Here is a 9,820-nt window from a genome sequence, read left to right as displayed (position 1 = left end):
AGCAGACAAACACATTCCCCATCATTGAGGGCTTATGCTTCTGCAGCTCTATTATTCCTTAATTTACACACTCGGGCAGCACAGGATCCATGCCCGAGACAGATAGAGACTCCCTGCAGGGTGGAGGGAGGCAGAGGAGGCAACGGCAGCAGCTGCTCAGCCCCACATACCTGGTTAGAATTAGCCATTAGATATTGGTCATTAATCGCCCAATAATGTGCATAGCCAGAGCACCTGTGTGCCCAGCTGTGTGCCCAGGGCAGAAGAGGATGCAAGAAGGTGGCAATGTGATCCCTGTCTTCAAAGAAGTCAGTTTCTTTGGGGAAGTGAGCCTTAGACACAAGGCTCAGAAATGACACAGGACAAAATTAACTCAGGCTGTGGCTCTGGTCCAGGATATGGGAGAACGGACCTACCTTCTGATGAGTCGTGAAGAGTGGGACAGCCTGAAAAAGGAAGAAAATGGTGCTCCTGCTATGCAAGAGGCCTGAAGCTTCTGGGGAACTTCAAGGAGGGACTGCAAGAGTGGGCAGGGGTGGGATGGACGAGGTAAAGAGATCCAGAGGGGCACAAAGGCACTCGATGTACTTCAGAGAGGTGGTCAAGCCAGAGGCAAAGGCCAGGGCTGGGGTCAAGGCCATAAATAATAAGCCAGTGTTTGAGTCATAAAGAGGGTCAACGATAAGATCGAGGCTGGAGGGAGGGTCAGCTTGGGCCTGAAACCTGTGCCCTGGCCAGCACCATGGAGAGCTCCAGCAGGTGCAGGTGCAGGGAGCTTCCACAGCCAGTGCATATCAATATTCAGGTCCCAGTTGCACAAACAGAAATGTAGAAGCTGTATTCTTTAATTCAGCCTTGGCTAGAAAATGTAACTGAAGCAGAAGCTGTGGGCTTTGCCTAGCAGTTAATGAAGAACTTTGAAAAAAATGGGAATCTGTTGACACAGATGCTTTGAGAAGACAAGCGGTAAGCTAGCCATTCCATCTTGTTAGACAGATTAGGGGAACGCGGGGGAATATTTGCACACCAATTACCATAAAATTTAGGTTCAATCTATACTTATTTTATGGCTTGCCTTCAGAAATTTGAGTTTTTGTCTACATCTGTTTGCTAAGAAGATCCATTTTCCTGTAGTATTGAAACTTTTGTCATAGTAGTTTCAAAAAGTGTTGAGTTGTCACATTGAGATTAAAAATGTTTATTAGGAAAAATTACATTTGTTAAAATGTTTGCACAAGGAAAGCATTCATGCAAAGTATGTATTTACCTTGATGATAATTAACCCACTATTTCCCTCACTAACCCAGCCAACCATAGCCAACTCAAGATGTATAAGACAGTGTCAAGTGCCTTCCTGCTAGGAACACAGGAAGATGCACATTTCCACATAAAAAGTGTTTGCAAGTACAACAAGATGACTCTAACATGTTGACTTTTAAAGCCAAAGCATAATCTTTGTTCATGGAGTGGCACAGGCTCCAGGCTCGGGGATCACACGCTTGATCCTGCCCCAGACAGAGACTCTCCCTGTCCGGGACCCTAGGCAGGCATTAAACCCCCAGCCCTGGAGCCCTCGCCCCTGTGGGCCGTGCAGTTTTAATTTTACTCACTTTCACTGAGTTGTCTCTCCATCTGTCACCTGAAAGCTTGAGGTTTTACTTTAAAGCTTAGCTAGGTTCTTAAAACGTAAGTAAATATTTGAGTACCTCTACACTTTTGGGGTGCATGTGGGGGGTCTGCCGCTTGACTTTGACCTACAAGTCCAATTTTTAACTCCTGGCTGGTTAACTACTTGGATACTAGTCTAGACTGTGAGGCTTCATGATGCCCAGCACAAAATAAGACTTACTAGTTGTTTGACAAATTGGTGAACAAATAAATGAATGAATGAAAAGTAAAAAAATGAAAAAGCAGGTAAGTTTGAACTTTATGCTTCCACCAGAGCACCATGTCTAAAGTTCAAGAGATGCGTCACGGCGTCAGGGAGCAGGAGGAAGGCAAGGCGTTGGGCACTGATTTAACCAAAATCGTACGCAGCTTCACCTGGCCCAGAGGCTGCCTAACACACAGCTCAGCCCAAACCTGGACGATGCGACAGCACAAGGGGGAGTTTGTCCAGCTGACTCTGGGGGTCTCCTCTTGTACTTGAGGGGAGGAGAGGCAGCCCGACCAAGATTCTCTCCAGGTGGGGATCTAAAGTGAGAGCAATGGCAGTGTGCCTCTCGGGACTGCACTACGAGCTGTGTGGTCTTGGGCGGATTACTTCAGCCTGAGGGTCTCTATTTCCTCAGCGTTGAGGTGGGGATCAGTGAGAGAGCAGCCTTATCAGGGCACAAAGATGATTAGACATTTTGCATTGCATTCGGCACCGAGAAGGTGCTGATGCAGCCCTTAGTATTGTTGAGCAAGTCATACTTTCTGCCTCCCACCAGGAGCGGGGGTCCTGGGCTGTCAACCCATGGCATGGTTTGTGGGTGTCAGGATTGCCAGCAAAGACACACAGGCACTGGATGGAACAACGCTTTACTCAGAGGAGAGACAGGGCAAGACCAGCTTTGGTAGTGGGCATCAGTCCCCCATGGCCAGCAGGTCTTGCCCCACAGCCAGCTCAGGGTGATGGTCTGTGTGCACCCCTTTTGTGCTGCAGGTGAAGGACCCAGCTCCCTCCACATTGGGAACAGATACAGCAGTGAGGTTGGCTAGGGGCCATAAGATACATGCGCTTAAGCAGAACAAAGAAGTACACGTCAAGCCCGGAACAGGGAAAGACACTTGCAAACTAAGGGCTGTGCCCAGCGCAGGCTGTGAGGGCTCCTTCTCTCCGTAGAAGGCAACGTTGCAGTTCTGAGGCACAATCTTACACCGCCGGGAAAGGGTCAAGCAATCTGGGCGTGACTGCCTTTCCCAGCAAGTCTCAACATTGGTACTGAGGTCATGGTGATCATTTTTCCTTGACTCCATCCTTCTTCCCACCTGCTTTATTAGGAAAGTCTCTCTCTATGAAAGCTGAGTCCCAGCCCTTCACTCCAGAGGTGGGCCCCAGCCACCCTGGCACTTCCTTCATCTCTTCTGCTTGTTTTGTTTTTCAGTTGGTATTCTTTTTTTGAAATTAAAAAAAATTATTTTTGAGGAAGATTAGCCCTGAGCTAACATCTGCCACAAATCCTCCTCTTTTTGCTGAGGCAAACTGGCCCTGAGCTAACATGCGTGCCCATCTTCCTCTACTTTGGGACGCCTGCCACAGCATGGCTTGATACTTGGTGCATAGGTCAGCACCTGGGATCCGAACCGGCGAACCCTGGGCCACTGAAGCAGAACGTGTGGAACTTAACCATTGCGCCACCGGGCTGGCCCCTGGTATTATTTTCTGATCACACAATTAATATATATTCATGGTAGATAACATAGAAAAAATCCCTGAACATGCAGAAAAATGTAAAGAACAGAATTAAAATCATTCATAAGCTCATCACTACCGCTAATATTTTGGAGCATCTCCTTGCAGCCTTTTTTTCTACATATATGTATTATAAATAATCTTGAAATTACATTATGTATAAAGTTTTTAATGCACAGTTTTCCTTAACATTACAGGTGTGACATGTCTTGATCACTCTAGTGACAAATTGTAGCAGGTGTGATATTTTGAGTCTCGTGTTCAGGTAGACACACAGTGGTAGCATTTTTCATTTATCTATTTCTCTACTTAATTCCACTTACGCCCCCTTCTTCAGATGGCAGTAACTTTGAGGGCGTCATTTCCAGGGAAATTCAGTCTCTTGAGATTTAAACCAATCATTCCCACTCCTTCTCTGTTCTTTCTGCTCCTACTTTGACATCTAAGTTTTGTTCTCTTCTGTTTTTCAAAAGCAAAACTCTAAAAGCCTCAGGAGAGGGAGCCGGTGCTGCTAACCACAGACGGTCCCCCGACAACTGGCCAGGAGGGTGCCCTGTGGCGGTGCGGATTCGGCAGAGGTGCGGTTCCCCAGGAGGCACCTGCACCGTGCTTGTCCGCCGGCTATTGGCAGAGTCGCGGGAGGGTTTTCAAATTCCCGAGGCTGGGCCACACCCCGACCATGATGTCAGACTCTCTGGGCTGGCTCTTGGCTTCAGTATTTTTTTTTTTTAAAGATTGGCACCTGGGCTAACAACAGTTGCCAATCTTTTTTTTTTTTCCTGCTTTATCTCCCCCAACACCCCCCGCCCCGCCCCGTACACAGTTGTATATCCTAGCTGCATGTCCTTCCAGTTGCGGGATGTGTTTTTTAAAAAATTATTTTATTGAGGTCACATCGGTTTATAACATTGTGTAAATTTCAGGTGTACTTTATTATATATCAGATTCTCTACAGACTGCATCGTGTTCACCACCAGAAGTGTAGTTTCCACCCATCACCACACACATGTGCCCCTTCACCCCTTTCCCCCTCCTCCCACCCCCTTCCCCTCTGGTAACCACCGTCTGTTCTCCTTATCTATGTGTTTATCTTCCACATATGAGCGAAATCATACAATGTTTGTCTTTCTCTGTCTGACTTACCTCACTAAGCATAATATGCTCAAGGTCCATCCATGTTATAGCAAATGGCATAATTTTGTCTTTTTTGTGGCTGTGTAGTATTCCACCATGTGTGTGTGTGTGTGTGTGTGTGTGTGTGTGTGTGTGTGTGTGTATATATAAAACCACATCTTCTACTTTTTAAATCTCTCCAGATGAGCTTGAGAACCAGCGCTATGGACCTATTGCTGTGCAAAGTGTGGACCAAGGCAATGAGCATGAGCCAGGAGTTGCTAAAATGCTGAATCTCAGAATCTTCACTTTAATAATACCCCCAGGTGGTGTAGATACACATTAAAGTGTGAGAAGTTTATAGGAAAAGTGATAAAAGTGGTGGAAACCATTTATATGGCTCTTATTCCCTTGTCTATGTGGATGGTATAAGAGGGACAATAATTGGTTTTCATTATACCTTTTAATGCTTCTGGGAACACAAAACCAACCTCATGGTTCCTCTACGTGTATTCTTCCACATAAACTTGGGAGCTACTCTGTCAAGTTTGAATTAAATATTACAACAATTTAAGAAGAATTGGCATATTTGAACTAGTTAGGCCTTCCATTCAGGGACGTGGATGTGTCTTCACATGTTTACCTTCTCTAATGTCTATCATTACCTTGAATTTTTTTCCTTTGACTAGTATCTGCAGCCTTCTAAAAAAAAGTCTTTGGCCAAAAAAAAAGAAGACTAAATAAAGTTTGTTTAGAGAGTAACAGCCATGAAAGCACTACATATTTAAACAAATGGAGGCAACTAAAGCTGCACTCAGAGGAATATTCAAAGCCTCAAGTACTTTTAGTAGTAGACGAGGAAAACCTAAACTAAAAATTTGATTTCAAAAGTCTTTAAAGAAAGGCAGCTGAAGAAAGTAAGAGGAAGGAAATAATTGCATTAGAAGCAGAATTAAAAGAACAGAAAACCAGAAGAATTGAGAAATAAACCCAAGATCCGAATGTTTAGTCTCTAGGTATAATAGTAGATGTGTGTGTCTCTTCTTTCACTCCTACCAGTTTCTGCCCCACGTGTTTTCAAGCTCCATTGTTCGGTGCACATACATTTAGGATTTTAATGTTTTCTTGGAGAACTGACTCTGTTATCTTGCAGAATGTCCCATTTTCTGTTAATAATATTTCTTTTTCGTTTTTTTTGAAGCCTATGTTGTCTTATGTTAATCTAGTTACTCCAGCTTTTGATTAGTATTTCTAATCCTTTTGCTTTTTTCCTTTCTATGTCTTTATATTTAATGTGGATTTCTCACAGACAAAATTTAGTTGGGCAAGACCTTGTTATTTAAATACATCAGAAAAACACTTCACACCTCTGGCCAAACCAATCAAAGTGAAACAAAACAAAATTTAAAAGAAATTAATAAAAGAATGTCATTGCCCAGTTTGAGAAAACTTGATTTTAGGAAGAATTCCCTCCCTTCTGATGGGTGGAAAGAGGGGAGAACCTAGAGACCTACAGATTCATGGTGACAAAATTATTTTTCCTGTGAGAGTTTTAGTGATACAGTATTTTTTAAATCGGTGTGAGTGGGCAGTTATAAATCCTAGCTATCACTGATAAAGTTATTTCTTAGGTGGTTTTTCCTCTAAAATTGTATCCTTCCTTCTTCTGCCCTCATCACCCCCATCAGAGAACATGATCTCTTACATATTGTTGTCTCATTTTATCACTCATTGTTATGACTTTTTGAATTTTGTCATATTTAAATTTGATTTAAATAGGCATTTATACAAAGTGGTTATATTGCCTCTCACCTCCCTACGTCATCATCTCAAGATTTCACGGTCTTTCTAAACCACACTTTCTAAAATTTCAATATCTCTCTACCAAGATGTATCTGCTTTATTTTGCCTTTGTCATACTTAGTGTACTCTATGTCTTTACTTGCATCTCTCGATTTTCGCCTGTCTCGCCCACATCAGAACCCAAGCTCCATGAGAGCAAGGATTTTTGTTGATTTTGTTCACTGGTTACATACCACTGCCTAGAACCATTCCTGGTATGTAGTAGGTGCTCAATAAATACTTGTTAATGATGAATAAGTGAGTTGCTTCAGATGAGAAGTTAAGCTGTGGTACAATAAGTATATTTGGTCTTTATCCCAGTTCCTCGCCCAGATCTTCAAAAATTCCTGCAATTTCCTGAGTGACAGGAGTGTCTTTTTATGCTAATAAGGTGGTTCATGGTGGCCCCTGGTAGCTTCTAGGGTGGGCGTTGGTCACCAGAAAGAGCAAGCAGACGGTAGAGGGTGGAGCTTTCAGCTGCACAGCCCCTGGCGGGCTAAGGGGCCTGGAGATGGAGTCAACTGTGCAGCCAATGGTTTAGTCAGCCATGCCTACGCAATGAAGCCCTGGTCAAAACTCTGGACACAGCAAGCCGCAGGCGTGCTGGGGCTTCTGGTTGGTGAACACACTGGTGTGCTCGGAGGGTGACGCACTCAATTCCATGAGGAGAGGGCACAGAAGCTCCCATCCTCCCTTTCTGCCTGCCCCTGTGTCTCTTCATTTGGCTGTTCCTGATCTGTCTTTTACAGTAAAGCTGTGATCTAAGTGTACCACTTCCAACGAGTCATTGAGTTGTTCTAACAATTACCGAGCCTGAGGGGGTCATGGACTCCCCTGCACTGCGGACGACTGGCCAGAAGTGCATGTGGTGTGTGAGGTCCTGCAGCCTTGTGGGGGACTCCGCCCTAACCTGCCGGGGCTGGCACTACCTTGGGGTGGTTAGTTTTCGGATTGTATTGCAGTACATGCACTTGGGGTAGAAACAGAGCATAAGTTAAAAAAAAGTTAAGTTAAAAAACAGTAAGCAGATTTATGGAAAAATATTGAGTTGTAATGGCAGATAGATGTAAGGGGTCAAAGAAACCCTGATGGAGGTGCCCTACAAGTAACTCAGTTCCTGGAGAGACCCCCACGAGACCTGTGATCAAACAATACAACGGAGGTCCCAACGTGTCGACGGCAGCTCGTTAGCAGTAGAGGAAATTAAGCCATGGGAGAAAAATTTTTTTAAGACATTGGAATGAGAAAGGCATTATTTCTACAGACAGAGGAAACACGTGTGTTAGAAACTCATACCACATTAAACTCTATGTTGATAGATTTGAAACCTTGAAAACTGGAAGATTTGATTTAAAAAAACATAAATGATCAAAACTGACTCAAGAAAAAGCAGAAAGATGGAATACAGCAAGAACCAAGAAAGAAGATGATAGAGTTATATGAAAGAAAAAATGGCCTTCAATGACAGCCCTCAAGTTTTGATGTGTAGGCGGTTTTTTTTCAGGCTTTGGGTAGATTCTCGACTGCCCAAACGTCCAGTGAAATCTCTCCCGGAGGTGGGCTACAGGAATTATTCTTTCCTTGTTTAGTTTGAATTTATCATCTTTTGTTGTCCAAACTATTGATTGCCTTGAGTCCCAGGCACGGCTGTTGGGCTGGTTCCGTCTTGCTGGCGGGGCTGCATCCTTCACCAGAGAGGAGATTGGTGGGGCCCCATGCTGCCTCAGAGCACAGACACTTCATAACAGGATTCTCATGAACCGACTTCTTTTAAAAATGTGCAAATACACAAGGAATGCATTATTGTTACAAGAAAATAAGGAGAAAGACAGATATCGTGAAAGGCCTTGGTCTTAGGTATATGCTGTGCGACGCTGTGCCTGGAGTTAACACTGTATCGTGCTCTTAAAAATTTGTGAAAAGGGTAGATTTCCTGTTAAGTGCTCTTACCACGAGAATATAAAAAGGATATTAAAGTTTGTGAAAGCATTAAAATTTTTTAAAAAGCTTTATTGAATTCATATACCCAAACAAATAAATTTATTTTGAGAAAATGTTTGTATTTCTAGGAAATAAAAGACATGTGCCTAGAAATCAAAATAAAGCTGTATTTTTTAAAAAAATGAAAAAAAAAGAGAGAGACAGAGAGAGAGTCCCTGGAGACTCGCTTCTTCCTTCTCAGCAGCGACCCTCCCAGCGGGAGGCGGGGTCGCGGGGCGGGCGCACCCTTCCCAGGGCCGTCTGGGGCTCCGCTTCCTGTGGTGAAGATGTGGTCTGCAGAGACCAAAGCTCCTTTGAGCACCGAGTTGACTTTTTCATTTTATAATTATGCTACATCTCAATAGCTTTTATCTCATTTTGCTTGCTTTTCCCTCTATAAAAAGTTGTGGGGGATTTTGTTTATTGGTATCCCAGCTAAGGTAAAAAGCATTTTGATTAGATGTTAGCTTGGGTCCTTATTTTATGCCTCAAGAGAAAACATAAAAAGGAACAGAACATCGCAACACGGCTGCCCTTGGCCTGAAGACACCCACCCTCAGCTGCCGGGGGAGCTTGTGATGTCTGGCTTTGATTCTAGAAAAGACCCTGGCTGTCCCCTGCTCACCCTCAGAGTTGCTCAAGCTGCGGTGTTTGCAGAATCCCACCTGTGAGAGAGGGGCTGAGATGGGTGCAGGATGTATCTGGCACAGAATTAAAACAGCCTGTGAAAATGGGCTTTTCTCTGACAGCTCCATGTTGGCTGAGGGCCCAGCCCCAGGCCACGGTGCCAGGAGGACACTCTTAGGCCAGGTGCTAGGCTATCTGCGGCAGACACAGAACCCCTTCCTGATGTCCATTCTCCTTTCTCCCCGCTTCATCTGGAGGGAAGTGACCAGCTCAAAAAGCTTTCCCAGTGCTTGCAGTGCAGCGCTCATGCAACACAGTAAAACACAAGGGGAGAGAAAGGAGGCTGATTCTGCTGGCCTCCCCTTTTTCTCCTTTTCCTGCTTGAAATACAGATACAAAGCTAGGGCTCTGGCAGCCATTCTGAGGACATGAGTACGTGAGTCAGAGCTTAAGAGAGGCGGAGGGCTGGCCTGGTAGCACAGCGGTTAAGTTCATGTGTTCTGCTTTTCGGTGGCCCGGGCTTCGCCGGTTCGGGTCCCGGGTGCGGACATGGCACCGCTTGTCAAGCCATGCTGTGGTAGGCGTTCCACATATAAAGTAGAGGAAGATGGGCACGGATGTTAGCTCAGGGCTAGTCTTCCTCAGTGAAAAGAGGAGGATTGGCAGCAGTTAGCACAGGGCTAATCTTCCTCAAAAAAAAAAAAAAAAAAAGAGAGGCAGAGTGAGGACCTATGTAGGCAGCTCCAGCACCCCGGCCCTGGCGACCCCACCTTGGCCTCCCCGACCCGGCGTTCCTATCCTCAGACTTCTTTTAGGTGAGAGCAAAATAACTTTGCAATTTCATCAGGCCACTGTCTGGGG

General features: G+C 44.8%; 1 protein-coding gene across 2 annotated transcripts in view; it reads left to right on the top strand.

Moving 5' to 3' along the window:
- Positions 1 to 712: 712 nt before the first annotated feature.
- Positions 713 to 9,820, top strand: part of PRR20G (proline rich 20G) — a 32,344-nt gene continuing 23,236 nt past the window's right edge. The window contains exon 1 of one of the 2 annotated variants that reach the window (XM_008539475.2): positions 713 to 966. The gene's annotated coding sequence lies outside the window, so the exon portion shown is untranslated. The remainder of the gene's footprint in view (positions 967 to 9,820) is intronic. The other variant, XM_070576445.1, reaches the window with a different exon arrangement.

Source organism: Equus przewalskii, chromosome 15 (genome assembly GCF_037783145.1).
Source record: "Equus przewalskii isolate Varuska chromosome 15, EquPr2, whole genome shotgun sequence".
In the NCBI taxonomy this organism is placed as follows: Eukaryota; Metazoa; Chordata; class Mammalia; order Perissodactyla; family Equidae; genus Equus; species Equus przewalskii.
The sequence above is the reverse complement of the archived record's forward strand: the minus strand, read 5'-3'. Positions and strand labels throughout refer to the sequence as shown.